Source organism: Meles meles, chromosome 2 (genome assembly GCF_922984935.1).
Source record: "Meles meles chromosome 2, mMelMel3.1 paternal haplotype, whole genome shotgun sequence".
NCBI lineage: Eukaryota > Metazoa > Chordata > Mammalia > Carnivora > Mustelidae > Meles > Meles meles.
In genome coordinates, this window is record NC_060067.1 from 187,592,421 (window position 1) to 187,610,210 (window position 17,790).

Consider the following 17,790-nt stretch of genomic DNA (forward strand, 5'->3'; position numbering starts at 1 on the left):
TCAATAGCCAAAAAACAAAACCCATCTCATCAGATGGGTGGAGGATCTGAATAGACATTTTTCCGAAGAAGACATCCTTTGTCTTCAGGTGGTCAACAGACACCTGAAAAGATCCTTAACATCGATAATCATCAGGGAAATGCAAATAAAAACCATAATGAGATATTATCCACACTTTCAAGGATAGCTATAATTAAAAAATAAAACAAAACAAAATCCAGAAATGAAAACAAATGAACAACAACAACAACAACAAAAGCAAACAGGAACACCCAAAAGATGTGGAGAAAAGGGAACCTTGTGCACTGTTGGGAATTGTATGCATCCAGTTGCATCCACTGTGAAAAAGTGTATAGAAATTCTTCAAAAATATAAAAATAGAATGATCATATGAGTCAGCAGTTTACTTCTGGATATTTATGCAAAGTAAATAAGAACACTAATTCCAAAAGATATATGCACCCCTATGTTTATTGCAGCATTATTTACAATAGTCCATAAATGGAAACAACCTGTGTCCATCAATGAATGATTAGATAAAGAAGATGTAGTGTGTTTCTGTGGGGTGTGTGTGTGTGATGTGTGTATACATATATATAATGGCATACTACTCAGCTATAAAAAGAGTGAAATCATTTGCAACAATAAAGATGAAACTTGAGGGTATTATACTAAATGAAAGAAGTCAGACAGAGAAAGACAAATATCATATGACTTTATTTATATGTGAAAGTTTTAAATATAAAAAAAGAACAAAACTCATATATACAGAAAACTACAATGGCGGTTGCTAAAGGGGAGATGGTGGTTGCATATCCAAAATGGTGAGATGGTGAGGGGATGTTAAAAGGTACAAATGTCTAGTTATAAAATATATAAATCATGGAAATATAATGTACAATTTGTGACTATAGTCAATAATATAGTAGTCCATACTTGAAAGTTGCCAAAAGAGTAAATTTTAAAAATTCTTAACATGAGAAAAAAATTTACTTTATTTTTTATGGTGATGAATGTTAAGTGGACTTACTGTGGTAAGCATTTCACAGTTTATATAAATATTAAATCATTACCTGAAATTAATATAATGTTGTACGTCAATAATACCTCAATTAAAAAAAAGAGAAATAGTATTCAGGCATTAGAAGAAGAAAAAGTAGAATCTACTTAGGCAATAAAATCTTGTCTAATAAAATCCTTGGTAGAAAAAAAAGAAAGGAAAATATGAATGTGTAGGGTTAAAGAGAGCTGATCTAAACAAAAAGGAGTTTCTGGTAGAAGATTTTTTACATTGCTATTGGAAAGATGAGAATTTTGGGGATATATTTAATATATGGCACAAAGTGCTATTGTTTTGATGAGTTATTACTATAATGTATCATCAAAGCCTCATCACTTTCATATAGTACAATAACAATGTTTTTTGAACAAAAAAATTTGAGCATTTGGGGCACCTGGGTGGCTCAGTGGGTTAATGCCTCTGCCCTAGGCTCAGGTCATGATCTCAGGGTCCTGGGATCGAGCCCCGCGTCGGGCTCTCTTTTCAGTGGGGAGCCTGCTTCCCCCTCTCTCTCTCTCTGCGTGACTCTCTACCTACTTGAGATCTCTCTCTCTGTCAAATAAATAAATAAAATCTTAAAAAAAAAATTGAGCATTCATTAAACTAATACTATTCTATGCTAAATACCACAAAAAAGGTTAAATTAGTACTCTTTTTAAAAAAATATTTAATTAATTTATTTGACAGAGAAAGGCACAGTGGGAGAGGGAACACAAGCAGGGGGAGTGGGAGAGTGAGAGGAAGAAGCAGGCTTTCTGCTGAGCAGAGAGCCCAATGCGGAGCTTGATCCCAGGACCCTGGGATCATGACCTGAGCTGAAGGCAGATGCCTAACGACTGAGCCACCCAGGTACCATAAACTATATACTTTTAAAGACTATCTAATTTTTATTTGGAAAACATATTAAAATATTAAAAAAGATAATTTGGGTTATTTATTAAGCATTACCAGTTCTAAATTTCTGAAATCTTCAGGGAATTAGGATAACTACTCATATTCTTGTAAGATTTTTGTTTCAATTTAATTTTCTTAATTAAAAAAGCAAAAAAAGTACACTGAAATCATGTAATATTTGAGAATTTTTAAAATGTGTATTCCATTTTTGCTTTCATTTTGAAATTTAAACTCTTCTGAAAACATAAAAGAATTTTACATCATAATTTTTGTTTTCAGGTAACTATGAAAAGGAATGCAATCATGTCATATTCAGTGAATGATTTTGTGGCTATGTTTCATTTATCATCCTCAGTGAACCAGGATATGAATATGCATAATTTTCTTTTTTTACTGAGCTTTTACATTGTAATTTCACAAGTAGATGAAAAATGCTGTATTTAGGCGGTTGGCTGGATTCCCAGTCATTTTTTTTTTTATCTTTTGTTTTTCTGCAATTCAAGGGCATTATGGACTGATTTACGTTTTTTCTATGTATGCCCTGCCTTTTATAGTTAATTTAGAATGTGTCATTTCTAATGTCTTCAGTGAATAATAGAATCATAGTGTATAATCTCAATTCTTTTGCTTTGATTTTTCTAATCTAGAAAATCCTTCCTATATTACTATATCAATAAAATTACTTGTCTTTTTTTTGTTATTAGGAGCAAAGATAAATTATGTATTGAGTTCCTTTTTGCTATATACAATAACCAGTTTACTTGCATTTACTAATCCAATACAGCAGCGTTTCTTTTTCTTTTCTTTTTTTTTTCCTTTAGAGCATTAGCAAACTGAAAGCCACACAGATGGTAGATACTGGGTCAGGATCCAAACTTAGGTAGTGATGTTAGAGCCCTCAAGATCTTAACCTCTAACTTCTACCAAAGAATAAGATAATAATCATATATTGACTTTATTCCTAAATGCCTCTATTCCTTCATTGACATTAAAAAATACTGTGTGCAGCTACAGATAAGGAAGGTTCTTGGGGTGCCTGGGTGGCTCAGTGGGTTAAAGCCTCTGCTTTGGCTCAGGTCACAATCTCATGGTCCTGGAATCAAGCCCCGCATCAGACTCTCTGCTCAGCAGGGAGCCTGCTTCCCCTTCTCTCTCTGCCTACTTGTGATTTCTGTCTGCCAAATAAATAAATAAAATGTTTAAAAAAAAGATAAGGAAGGTTCTTTCTCTTAGATTGCTATTCTAGTAGAAAAAGACAAATAACATGTGGCCAAATAAATAACAAGGTTTGAGAAAGTGCTAAGTGCATCAAAGAACATAAAAGTGTCCTGGGATAGAGGTTGCCTTGGGGGGTATTATATGTTTGATTGAATAATCAGAGATTTTTCTAGAAAGGAAATATTTATTCATAGATCTGAAAGTTGAGAAGGACCCAGCCATATAAAGATCCTGGGAATGAGCATTCCAGATGGGGTAGACAATTAAGTTTAAAGGCTTTCTTATGGAAACAGGACTGGTGTTTTAGAGGAATACTACTACTACTACTGAACAAACATTAATAATAATATATAATATATATTAATAATAAATTATGATGATGTTGATGGTTGGCCTACTCTTATTTCAGGTAAGAGATTCAGCATTACTAGAAGTTTAAACATCCACTGATATTATAATATTAAAAAATAAAAAATATATATATAATAAATATCAAAAACTACTATACCTTAAAATAAAGATAGTTCCTTTAAGATTATTATAAATGTATAAATTCCTCAATCACTGACAGTGAATTAGATTTGAATATCTTTTCAAGGGAGACAGGAGAATCTCTATTGAGATCCCATCTAAAATCCTACCTGACTTTTAGAGTGGATCCTGAGAAGCACCAAGACTTAGAAGTTTTGTGAGGAGGGGGTTTTGTGGAGAGAGAGATTTTATGGGCTTACTAGTACCCATGAGTTAAGATTCATTTCCTGTTGTGCTTAAGAGATGAGAAATTTAAATACTTTATTTTTTTTAAGATTTTATTTATTTATTTGACAGACAGAGATCACAAGTAGGCAGAGAGGCAGGCAGAGAGAGAGAGGAGGAAGCAGGCTCCATCCCAGGACCCTGGAATCATGACCTGAGCCGAAGGCAGAGACTTTAACCCACTGAGCCACCCAGGTGCCCTTGGATATAGAATTAGATACCTTTCTTTATATTAACTGTATGACAAGGTTGGTTATATCAATCTGTTGTTTTATTATTAAAATTTTGCCTCACTACTCTATCTCTGTACACATAAATTCTTTTAAGAGAGTATAATGCAGAGAAGGAAAGTCAGTGAAAAATCCAGAGTTTCCAACCAGCACTCAGTTTTTATAAGTGCATCCAAAAAAATTTCATTTTATTTATATTGTAGAAGTCCATCCACATCATTTTATTTCTAATCTCTATTCTTTGTAATTATGATTATTTTAAAATTTGAAAATATTGGGGGCTATTTTTTATTTTTTTTTTAGGTGAGATAAGTTACACAAGAGCAGTCTGGAAAAAATACCTGGGTTTGCCTTCAGTCTATATGGAAAAGACTTAAAGAACATTTATATAAGCAATATGAACAAAGAGCTGGAGCTGGCAAAAATCTTAGAATGTTTAAAAAATATCTATGTATGTATATATACACACATAATTTATTGTGTATATATGATACATATTATATGCCATGTATTATGTATATAATATATATTATGGCTATGTTTGTAGTAATATTTACATATGCATTCCAAGTGAATGAAGGTAAAAAGTCAGTTCAGGCATAAGATCTCAAGTGGAAAATTGTATCTAGCTCTGCTCTGCATACTGTCCTTGAAGGATCTTAGTAAATTAGTATATATTCAGATTAGGAACACTAGAAAAGAAAGGAAACACTGTAATTGTGGCCTTTTAATATATTTCAGGCATTATTCTAGATGCTGTTATATATATCATCTTACCTAAACTTTATCAAAAAGCTGCAGTGGTGATATTTCAGTACACTTTTGCTTCAAAAAACCTAAAATGACTTAATTTGATTAAAATCACATAACCCCATTTTAGTAATTTTTACCAAGTACTTCACCAACTAATTCAGATTATATTCTGGCAATTTTCATGGTTTGTTGGGTATATTTAGCCACCAGAATGAGTCAGCAAACTATCAGAACAAATTGATGGCCCTACCTCTCAGTATGCTAAAACTGTTTGACACGTTTGAAGAATGGAATATTTGGCCCTCATGTTTTTAGGGCTCTCATTATAACTAGGATTCCAAACCTGTTAATAGTGGAGTCATCTCCAATTTGTGACCCAAATTCTAATATTTGGAATTCTGGAGAACTGAGAAAAATGTAAACTGACACACTAGAGTCTAGAACTGATAATCCAGATACAAATAGACCCTAGAATATTTACACTGGCTGAAGAAGAAGGAAAGTAGGTGGGAAGTCCCTAGGATTCCCCTCCCTACCTTGGGTTTAATTTTCAGTTGCTTTCCTGACTCAGAATTTGTCCCCCTCACCCTAACCAAATGTACCATGTAAATCCTACTTTCTGTTTTATTTCCCCACACTTTCTTGGTTCACTTGTTTGCTTTTGGTAATTTTATTTTAAATTTCTCAGGGCTGTTACTTGTTCTCTAGTTGCTGTTGTTATAGGTTATAACTTTCTATAGCTTGTTTTTTCTTCATAGCTGCATAGGCCTAATTCAAGAATTACAGCCTATAATCAGGAAAATCTGACAAGCATGGAAAGATAAATGTAAACCAAACCAGAATAAAGATAGGTTTTCTTCATAAAAATATCACTACCTGAAATGTTATTATATAATTATTTATTTATTTTCCATGTTTGTCAGATTTTCCTGATCATAGGCTGTAATTCTTGAATCTCGTTTTCTATACCATATTGATTAGTTTTTCTATTATTGTTTATTGAGTTTGTCATTTTTGTCCACAATTCACTTGTGGTATTAAGTCTTGGTCATATTAAGGATGCTTTATATCCCTATTTTAGTCAGTAAAATAATAAATGTCTTGTGCATGATACCTGTGGGGTTACTTTTTGGTGCATCTTATCTGTCGTTTGAGCTTTCATATTAAAGATTTATGCCTTTTTTTTTTGCATTATGTTTCTCAGAATCAACATTTTGCATTTTTTATACGTGGAGAGGTTCCAAAACTACTTTTTCTAAAAATTTCACTTTTGGTTTCCATATCAGATGAATGTTTCTTGTCATTCATTATAAACTTGGACACTGTAATGCTTTCTATGTAATCCCAAACTCCTCCCCATTTTTCCTGCAATAGTGTAGTGCTTTTTAGTAATTTCATATTTATTGTTTGTCTGAACCACATACAAGACCAGTACAAATACAGTAATATTTTAGGATCCGTAGTTATTTTATCCAGTTTAACAGATAATCAGATTCTCCTGCTTTTTCTCTCACTTAAGAAGAAATATCTGTTACCTATACATAGACAGCATGCACATATATTTGATATAATTCAAAATGATTCAGACAGCACAAATTCATATACAGACCTTCCTGATTCCTGATCTTCAGTTCTCCATTTCCCCTTCTTATCAGCACTATCATGAGTTTATACATGTTTATAAATAGACTCATTCCTCTTCTATACAAATGATTACACTGCCTACCCTGCTCCATACCATGTTAAGATATTCTAGACTAAGTAAACATCATTAGGAAATCGACCCTGGGATATCAGTGGTTTAACTAAATAAGCTTATTTACTGGTTGCGGTTTATCCCCAATAGGATAAGGATAGGAAGGGCTGTGCTTTACCCATTTGCTCAGTCACCTGGGCTGACAGTCTTTTTCGTTTGGATACAAAATGGAACACAGTCTCTGTCCTTCCCTTCAAAGGAGAGAATAGAAGAGGAAATTATTCATAAATGATTAAGGGCCTCAATTAAGTCACTCAGAAACAGTTATGGTGACCTATGTCTCTTATGGTCACAGCCCTTGACCATACCTAGTCATACAGTCCTGAAACAGCTAGAGAACTGGGCAATATGGCTTTCCTAACAGCCTTCACATGCCCAGAGAATAAGATACATTGGACATTAGTCTACCACTTGCATCTCAATCTTTTTTGTTCAAATATATATAAATATATATGTTGAATATATGTGTGTATGTACATATATATATATACCTTTATGAATATATACATATATGTGTAAATATACAAACATGTGTGTGTATATGTATGTATGTCCTGGAGCTCCTTCTGTGTTTCATAAATATATCTCTGATTTGGAAGGCTAAGTGATATCTCATTGTATGAAAATACCAAATTTTACTTATCTAGTCCTGCACTAGATTGTTTCCAGTCTTTGGCCAGTATAAAAATGCTGTAGTGAATAGCTTTTGTGAACAAGTACAGGCATAATACTGGGATATATTTCTGGAAATGGAATTTCTGCAGCAAATTATATGTTCGTATAAAAATTTGAAACATACATGTTTTAAAATCATTGATATTTTGGGGAGCACCTCGGTGGCTCAGTTGGTTAAGAGTCTGCCTTTGGCTCAGGTCATGATCTCAGGGTCCTGGGGCTGAGCCCCAAGTTGGGCTCCCCACACAGTGGGGAGTCTGCTTCTCCTTCACCCTCTGAATCTCCCCACTCATGCTCTGTCTCAAATAAATAAATAAAGTCTTCTAAAAAAATGGATATTTTCTTTTATAGGTATTGTGTGTGTTTTCAGTATATTTGCCTCCTTTTTTGATTTTGATTTTTTGGAACTAATTTACATGTTGTTTGGATTTATTAAAATTCATATTGAGTTATTTGGTTATATCTATTAATATATATTAATGTAAATATTAATGACCTTTGTAACAAATGCCATCCTTTCACATCCTTTGTCACATTTCAAAGGCCTGTGTTTAATTTGTGTTTTATTAAGAATGTAACCTTGTTTTCATTTTGTTGGTATTGTTGTTGTCCTTGTTTTTATCTCTGGATTTTGTAATTACTTTGTTTCTTTTGTAAACAGCATGGTATTAAATTTTGCTTTAGAATTCAATTTATTTTTTTCTTTTAGTAGACAGATTGTTGGTTTACAGTAATTATCAAATTCAGTCTCTGTTTTACCATATATTAGTATCGTCTTCCCCTCTTAAATAGCCTTGTGATTTATTTTCTGTTTCTCCATTAATTTCTTTTTATAATTAGGAAGAAGGTGACTTTAGTACTTTTCTTTTCAGCTATCACTTTATAAAACACATATGCTTTCATTTATTTTCTACTATGAATTTCCTACTATGACCAGTGATAAAAGTAGTATAATTCATTTTCTCCTCCTTTCCCTTCTTTACACATTTTGATTAATGATATTTAATTGATTCTTAGTTGTAATAATTAAAATATAAGGTATAAATGATATATTTTGATACTTTTTAAAAAAGATTTTATTTATTTGACAGAAATCCCAAGTAGGCAGAGAGGCAGGCAGAGAGAGAGGGAGGCAGGCTCCCTGCCAAGCAAAGAGCTCGATATGGGGCTCTATCCCAGGACGTTGGGATCCTGATCTGAGCTGAAGGCAGAGGCTTTAACCCACTGAGCCACCCAGGCGCCCCTTTATTTTGATACCTTAAATATAACATTAGATGATTTTCAGAACTCCTGCATTATCTTACACCCTTTTCTGTTTCACATCCAAGTTTTATTAGTTGTGTCAATTTCTACCTTGTCAAAGAATATAAAAATATATATTCTTATTGATCCATCCTAATTTTATTTTATTTAAGTAAATTCATAATTATATGTAACTCCTCTTGCTGTATATTATCTTTGTTGTTTTTGTTAGAAATTTATCCCATAGATTCTAAGAAAATTCTATAAAGTGGTACTCATGGGAACAACATTCTTTTTTTTTTTTTTAAGATTTTATTTATTTGACAGACAGAGATCACAAGTAGACAGAGAGGCAGGCAGAGAGAGGAGGAAGCAGACTCCCCACTGAGCAGAGAGCCCAATGTGGGGATTGATCCCAGGACCCTGGAATCATGACCTGAGCCGAAGGCAGAGGCTTTAACCCACGGAGCCACCCAGGTGCCCCATGGGAACAACATTCTTAAGTTTTTTCAGGATCTTAACTACCTATTTTTCTATTGATTTTCAATTTTTGTCCAAACTGGAGCACTTCAGAGTGAGAGTGGGATGCTGCTAATAACTATACCAGGACAATGGATTTCAACTCAACTGTATCTCAGATGAATAAGAATGTATAGACATTCCATAATTTTAATATACACATTACAATATTATCTTTTTTCTAAAACAGCACTGTTATTTTCCAACAGTTCTTTTTTTTTTTCTCTCTCTAAAGTCACCTTTATTCCCATCAAAGATAGCCAAAGGAAGATTAATTTGTTTGTGAAACAATTCCAGTTTTAACACAGTTGTTCTAATCATATACATAAGCAAAGCAAGAATAACAAGTGACCGTATATGAGGTCTTTCTTTCTTTCTTTCTTATCTGCTTTGATGGAGCTTTTCATAAGGAATTTTAGATTGAACTCTTTTCTTTTTAAAAGATTTTATCTAAAATTCTTTTAAAATTTTTTTTCAGAAATAAGAAAACATGTTCTGCAAGCTATAAATGGTAAACCTAATAAAACTCTGAGACAAAATTAGTTTTTTATTATATTTAGAAAAAAATGTTTCATTCCATTATTTTATCCCCACCCTATAACTTGAGGACCACAATTGTATATGCACGTTTCATTTCATTTTCTTCATATTCTTTCCTCCATATCTGTATTTTTTCCTTAAATTTTAAAAATTATTCATATATTTCCATCTTATTTTTCCTAGGTTTATTATTTTTATTCTCTATATTTCTTATATATTTTCACATTATCTCATCTTTCTTATGATGCTTCCAATTTTGTCATAATTTATAATTTTTTTTTTTCTTTTCAAACTTCCCTGAACTCTGGTAGCTCATATTCAGCCTCTTCTGCATATCTCTTTTCAGGGCACTTGTGTTTCTGCTTTGTGCTTTCTATTTAAATACATAAATGATTATTTCATATGTTCCCCCCCCTTTTATGGTCATTTTGATTATTCCATCACAATTTACAGTAACATTTTTGTGATAAATATTCTTCTAGTGTTAATCTTTCACATTGCCTCCTTTTTAAAAATTTCGGATAGTATATTTCAAATCATCTCTTCCTTTTTAAAATAATACTGAGCTTTGAATCCATTGCGTTTTCCCTAGATCAGTAATTTGTAGAAGGTTATTGTAGAAATCATGCCAAGTCTTGTTCTAGGCTAATTTTTTTCCCTGTGACCTAGGAAATTATATGTGAGTTTTTCACTTTTTACTTAATCCTAGACAATGGCAATAGATAGCTGTGGTAATAACAAAACATACTATCTTATCCTAACTTACATATTTCTGTGAAATTTCTCTATTTTATTCTAATCTTTATCTTTTTTAAAAGATTTTATCTATTTGAGAGAGAGAATGAGAGAGAGGGAGAGAGCATGATTCGGGGAGGGTTAGAAGGAGAAGCAGACTCCCTGCTGAGCAGGGAGCCCAGATGCCAGACTTGATCCTGAGACTCCAGAATCATTACCTGCACCAAATGCAGTCACCTAACAAACTGAGCCATCCAGGCGTCGCTTGTTATCTTTAATGTGTATTTTCATTGGATATAGAAATCTTGGATGAGAGATTTCTTTAAAGCATTTTGTAGATGATATTCCATTATCCTTTACCTCCTTTATTTTCTAATCAGATATCAACAGTAATTCATATCATTGTTCTCTTACAAGCAATATATCTTTTTGTTGTCTTCTTTCAAGATTTTGCTCTTTATCTCTGGTTTTCCTCAGTTTGATTGTAACATATTCAGTGAGGTTTTCATTATAATTATTTTGGTTGGCATTTAAAATTATTCATAAATAATTACCCTCATTGGGATAATTATTTAATTTTGTTTTTTGAACTACATTTGGAAAATATTCCTTTTTCTTTTTTTTTTTTAAGATTTTATTTATTTATTTGACAGATAGAGATCTCAAGTAGGCAGAGAGGCAGGCAGAGAGAGAGGAGGAAGTAGCCTCCCTGCTGAGCAGAGAACTGCATGCTGGGCTTGATACCAGGACCCTGGGATCATGACCTGAGCCAAAGGCAGAGGCTTTAACCCACTGAGCCACCCAGGCACCCTTTCTTTTCTTTTTAAATATGGAGTGTTTCATGTATTTTCATGTCATCCTTGCACAGGGGTCATGCTAATCTTCTCTACACCATTAAATTTAGAAAATATTCTTTATGTATCTAGTATTCTTTCTTTATACTCTATCTCCTTTTCTATTTAGATTCCAATTCCATATGTATTACACCATTTGCATATGAGTGGACAAAGCATATGAATGGATAAAGATAAAACATACAAAATGTTAGTATTGTATAAAATAGCCTTTAAGATAAAAAACATTAACAGAAAATAATGAGGGTTAGTTCATAATAATAAAAATTTTAATTTACCAAGAACTAATAATAATTTTAAACTCTATTCATTTAAAAACATAGCCTAGGAGTATATAAATAAACATTTTCATAACTACAGAGGAGAGAAAAATCTCAAAAACATAGTGTAAAATCTTTAATATACTTCAGTATGTGACAGAAAAATAAGACAAGAAAACAAACAAAAATATTATTGTTAAGCAATTCTATTAATTTCTATTAATACTATACTATCTTAAAGTCTATTTTTTCTGATATCATATCTGCATCAGCTTTCTTTTTTATTTTTATTTATTTTTTTTTAAGATTTTATTTATTTATTTGTGAGAGAGAGAAAGAGAATGGGCATAAGCAGGGGGAGTGGCAGGCATAAGGAGAAGCAGGCTCCCCACTGAGCAGGAGTCTGACACAGAGCTGGATCCCAGGACCCTGGGAGCATGACCTGAGCCGAAGGCAGATGCTTTACCAACTGAGCCACCCAGGCGTCCCTTTTTAATTTTTTTAAAAGGTTTTATTTATTTATTTGACAGACAGAGATCACAAGTAGGCAGAGAGACAAGCAGAGAGAGAGAGGGGGAAGCAGGCTCCCCAAAGAGCAGAGAGTCCAATGTGGGGCTCGATCCCAGGACCCTGGGATCATGACCTGAGCTGTAGGCAGAGGGTTTAACCCACTGGGCCACCCAGGCACCCCTGCATCAGCTTTCTTTTGCTCAGTATTTACATACTGTCTATTCATCCACATTAGTTATTTTATATTCTTGTATTTTACATTTGTATCTTGTAAATAATTTACAGGTGGACTTTTAAATCCAATCTCAAATATTACTGTTCTAATTAGTATACTTATTGATTAATATCATTAGTCATGTTGTATATTCATTGATTTAATTTTTGTTTTCTATTCATTCCACCTGTTCTATTTCAATTTTTTCTCTTTTATGTTACTTTTATGATTTTTTCTACTTGTTTATATTTTTTTAAAAAAAATCTTGAATGTACTCTTTCATTTAGTTGTCATAGTGTAATAGTAAGATAGAATAATACTGCTATACTTGTCTTTGGTCCCTCATTCCAGACACAGAGCTCCTAAAACCTTGGAATTTCCTGAGTGATAGCAGCAGCTTTTGTTATGCATAATAAGACTCTTTCAGCTATTTCTGAGTTCCCACTAATAAGATGACTCTCAGTGGGCCCCTAGATAGCTTCAAATGGGGCCTGGTTGTCAGAAGAACCAATAGGCCCTGATCTCTGAGATTTGGCTAATCACCCATGGCCAGTGATTTAATCAAACATGCCTATATAATGGCACTTCCATAAAAATGCCAAAGAGTGGTATTTGGAGAGGTTTCAGGTTGGCAAACATACTGAGGTGCACACATGGAGAGAGGATGGGAATTTGGTGCCTCTTTGCTTATGTGTCCATATGCCTCTTTCTTGGATTTGGCTGTTCCTGGGTTATAATTTTTTATAATACACCAGTGATAGTGAGTAAAGAGACTTCCTGAGTTTTGTGAGCTGTTCTAAGAAGTTATTGAACTGAGGAGGGTTTTGTGAGAGCCCCCAGTTTATAGCCAGTCAGAAAGAAGTAGGAGAGGCCCAGGACTTGTGACTGACATGTGAAGTTGGGGACAGTCTTGATCAGGGAGCAGGAGGCTGGCTGAGGACAAAGCAAAAGCTGACACCTTGCACCCCCTCTCCATCCGCTCCCCTCGGTAATATGTGTAGCATTCCTCAGGCACCCCTGACCACCATAAGTGAGAAACAAATAGTTCCCCTTGGTTTACAAATATCCTGGAGATCTACAAACAAAGAAGTTACCTTGTGCTACTGATAATTTCCAGAGGCAAATAACTCAGTTCCTCAAGCCCTCCCCTCCATACACAAAACTGAAGGAGGCTGAGGTAGAAGGGAATGTAAATAAAGTTAAATCTCTTCTGAACCTAAATCTCACTAACAAAGATGCTTGATAGCAGGATTGTGACATCCCACCAGGAATCTCCCAACTATCTTGATATTAATGGCTTGCCAAAAGACAACATTGATCAAGCCAGGAAGACCTCCGGGTATCCCCAAAGACCTCCGGGATACTCCCAGCACCTTGTGGGCCCTCTTTAGCATATGAAAACTCCGTTGAAACCTCCCTTTCCCTCACCTTCCCCCAACAGCAGGGTACATAACCTGCCATCCCACACAACCCGGGGCAGCAGCTCTTTCTGCCCATGGGTCCTGTCCCCGTGCTTTAATAAACCACCATTTTGCACCAAAGATGTCTCAAGAATTCTTTCTTGGTCATCGGCTCCAGACCTCAGCCCACTGAACCTCACCTAGGTTCTAGAACTTCATCAGTCTTGTGGGTCTCAGTCCCTAACCTGTGGCGTTTGCCTCAACTCCAGTAGTTGGTGTCAGAATTTAATTGACTTGTACACCCATGGTGCTCAGAGAGTTGGAGAATTGGTTATTAGTATGGGAAAAACCCACTCATTAGTGCCAGAAATATTGTGTATAAAAACAATTCATACACAGGGGCGCCTGGGTGGCTCAGTGGGTTAAAGTCTCTGCCTTCGGCTCAGGTCATGATCCCGGAGTCCTGGGATCGAGCCCCACATTGGGCTCTCTGCTCCGCGGGGAGCCTGCTTCCTCCACTCTTTCTCTGCCTGCCTCTCTGCCTACTTGTAATCTCTGTCTGTCAAATAAATAAATAAAATCTTATAAAAAAAATTCATACACAGAAGTTACAAAATCTGCACAAAACTAATCAAGTCTAAAGTAAACCAAACCCTAACAATACCACCTGCTCAAAGAAAGAATTGTAAACATTTTATTTTTCCTGGATCTCTCCTGTTTACTGTTATTTTTGTCATGTTTTCTAGTCTTTGTCTTGTTTGATAGGTGATACACCAGTGTGGAAATGATGCTTCAGGGTGTATCGGATTGCTGACTTCCTTTTGTTTCAGCCTCACACTGCAGGCATCTCAAGTTAATTTGGGAAGTCACTTCTAAGGCTGCGTGGCTTGTTCAGGCCCTGGCCTCAGACATCTGTTTCCTCCTACCAGACTCCAAAACTGAAGTCAACTTCCCCTGAGTAGATATATCTTGCACTGTGTAACTTCAGTGTTCCTGTGCTCCACTGGCTTATATGGAACCTCCTTTCCCTTTTGTTTTGATGTGTCCTTTACTACCTTTGCAGGTTTTTTATGTTCTTAAAAAACTGTACATTTAAAATCCACCAGTGTTCATTGTTTTCATTAAGAGAGAGACCTAATTCATAATGACTCCCCCTCCCCCGACTAGAATTCAGCTTCAAGAAGGTATGTTTATGATGTTTTCTAGGAAGGTCCCAGTTAATATATATTTTTTAAAGATTTTATTTATTTATTTGACAGAGAGAGATCACAAGTAGACAGATAGGCAGGCAGAGAGAGAGAGAGGGAAGCAGGCTCCCCGCGGAGCGGAGAGCCTGATGCGGGACTCGATACCAGGACCCTGAGATCATGATCTGAGCCAAAGGCAGTGGCTTAAGCCACTGAGCCACCCAGGTGCCCCCCAGTTAATATTTTTAAGTAATAATTTAATCCATAACTTTCTCATATATGCACATCAATTCCTACAATGTGGGAAAGCTCTGTCAGGCTCACTCTTCACTGTCTACATTAAGAGCTCTTCTGAGGAGGCCTTTTCAAGCACAACTATGCACAACAATCAGTCTCTCTCCCTTCCTCCACATCCCCCTCTTCCCTGTGTGCTCCTAAGTTGTGTCCACAATTAGGTTAGTAGCATAAGAGCAGGGTTGTTTTATATTAATTTTATTTTATACATTATTTATATATATTTATTTCATTGTACACCTATAACAACTAGAAAAGTGTACAGAGTAAAAACATTCAATATCCCCTTATAATAACATTTTCTACACAAGAACATGGTTATGATGAAAACAAACTGTTTTTTATTATATTCACTTTATGCTATAATTTATAGTGATCTTTCCTGAACAGTAGAATATTGTGCTTCTCTAGAAAAAGTGAAAAGAATACTTGAAGGTCAGCCAAAAAGCATATTAATATGGATAAATTTCCAATGTTCATTAGGTTTTTTTAAATACAAAGACTGACTCATTTTAATTTCTCTGTGAACGTATATGGTACTCAAGTACATTGCATTTCAAGTATTTCACAGTTTGACATGAAAATGTCAAGTTATTTTAGAGTTCACATCATTCTTGAAGAAGAGACAACAATTTTAATCCTATTATTTTGGCATTTCTTCTTGTCAGAATAATTTCATGGAGCACCGTTATACTCTTTGCTGTGTGTGATTTCTCTCTAACTGAAACAATAGATTATAGTTTGACAAAAGAATGATTCTTTTTTCAATCAGGTTTCAGTTCACTTTAAAAGAAAATTGCTTTTACTCCTTCCTTACAAAAGAACCTATGATGTTTGAAGTTAAACAAAATGACCTAGTAGAAAATATGTCAGTTTAGAGCTACAAGATTTAGAACTATAAGAACTACATGATTTGTCATACTGAATTTTCAGAATATGGTGGAAACATTGATTCAAATATCCTCCAAAGATATCTTAGTATATTCACAAAGAAGCCATAGTGTGTATTTTTTTAATTGATGAGATATTTACAAAAGGAATTTATATACCTGGTTAAATTGCTTAGTAAAATGCAATGTTAATATAACTCAGGACCCTTTTACTTACTTAAGAAATGAATCCTATATTTGTATAGTTAAAGTGGAGTTATAAGTTTTGAATTGCAAATCATAAAACTGGAGAAAGTTTAATTTAAATAGAATAGAAGAGATCAGCTAGTCAGACTCTTGAATTTAAATAAGAGCAAATTGAAGCTTACTGTAGATAGGAGAATAATAAAATTAATGGCTTAAATAAAAGTTTAAGAATTAAACATCATTCTTTCATTTGTTTTATTAATAGAAGTATTGCAGTGTTATTTACATTTTAAAAAGTTCTTGATTTAGAACCTTTTAGAAATGGAAAGACATCTCTGACATTAGTAATAGATACTTCCTTCTATTGCAGAAACAGTGCATCTGTATGTTGTTTCTTTTATTTAAAATTTTATATAGCAAGCATGTAGAAGAGAATAGAGAAGTTGAGTATGATCATCTATGTACTGAAGTTAGAATTTTTTTTAAATTTTTTATTTATTTATTTGACAGAGAGAGAGAGATCACAAGTAGGCAGAGAGACAGGCAGAGAGAGAGGGGAATCAGACTCCCTGCTGAGCAGAGAGCCCAATGTGGGGCTTGATCCCAGGACCCTGAGATCATGACCTGAGCTGAAGGCAGAGGCTTTAAACCACTGAGCCACCCAGGTGCCCCCTGAAGTTAGAATTTATCCCCATTTATTTCAACACCTAAACATCTGGAGAATCAAATCATAACAGTTTTGCTTCCCAGGGCCATTGCATAAGATTTTTTCATGCTGTGGACTGTACAACCCTAGCACAAGCATTTACACTGAAGTCAGAGTGAACGGTGGCCCATGAATCATGCAGAGCACAAACAACAGGACCTCAGTCAACCTTTCTCTAATAATTAGTTGTTATTCTGTATTTATATTTATAGTTTTTAATCTTGCTTCACGCAGGTATCCTCAATTTATTGAACAGGAGCTCATTGGAGGTATGAAGCAGAATTACCTATTTTTTTCTTTAAGTACAGTCTTTAGCCATTCTGTGATACAATTCTTTTCTCCTACTCTCAACCTTCATGATTTAGCTTATTTAATATTTATGGATTCATGATAGAGTTTTGGTAAATTGTGTCTTTCTAGAAAGAAACCCACTCATCTGTAATCAATTAATTTACAATAAAGGAGCCAAGCATACACAATAGGGAGAGGACAGTTTCTTCAATAAATGGTGCTGGGAAAAGGGGACATACACATGAAAAAGAATGAAACTAGACCATTATCTTATACCATACACAAACATGAACTTCAAATAAGTTAGAGATTGAACAGAAGACCTAAAACCATTAAATTCCTAGGGGGGAAAAACATAAATTGTAATCTTGATACAAATCTTGTCAATGAATTTTTAATTTTAATTTGTTATTATTTGTTTTTAGAAAGAGAATATGAGTGGGGAGAGGCAGAGGGAGAGATAAAATATTAAGCAGGATCCACACTCAGTACAGACCCTGATGCAGGGCTCCATCTCACAAGTGAGATCATGAGCTGAACCAAAATCAAGAGGACACTCAACCAGCTGTATCACCCAGCACCCTGTTGGCATTTTTTTTTTTTAATCTGGCACCAAAAAC

The 17,790-nt window shown here is 34.4% G+C and overlaps 1 non-coding gene across 1 annotated transcript; it reads right to left on the reverse strand.

The window, feature by feature from the left end:
- Positions 1-11,201: 11,201 nt before the first annotated feature.
- Positions 11,202-11,305, reverse strand: LOC123937788. The gene has a single exon (XR_006817582.1). It is a non-coding gene; the product is annotated as a U6 spliceosomal RNA (small nuclear RNA).
- Between the last annotated feature and the right edge of the window lie 6,485 nt (positions 11,306-17,790).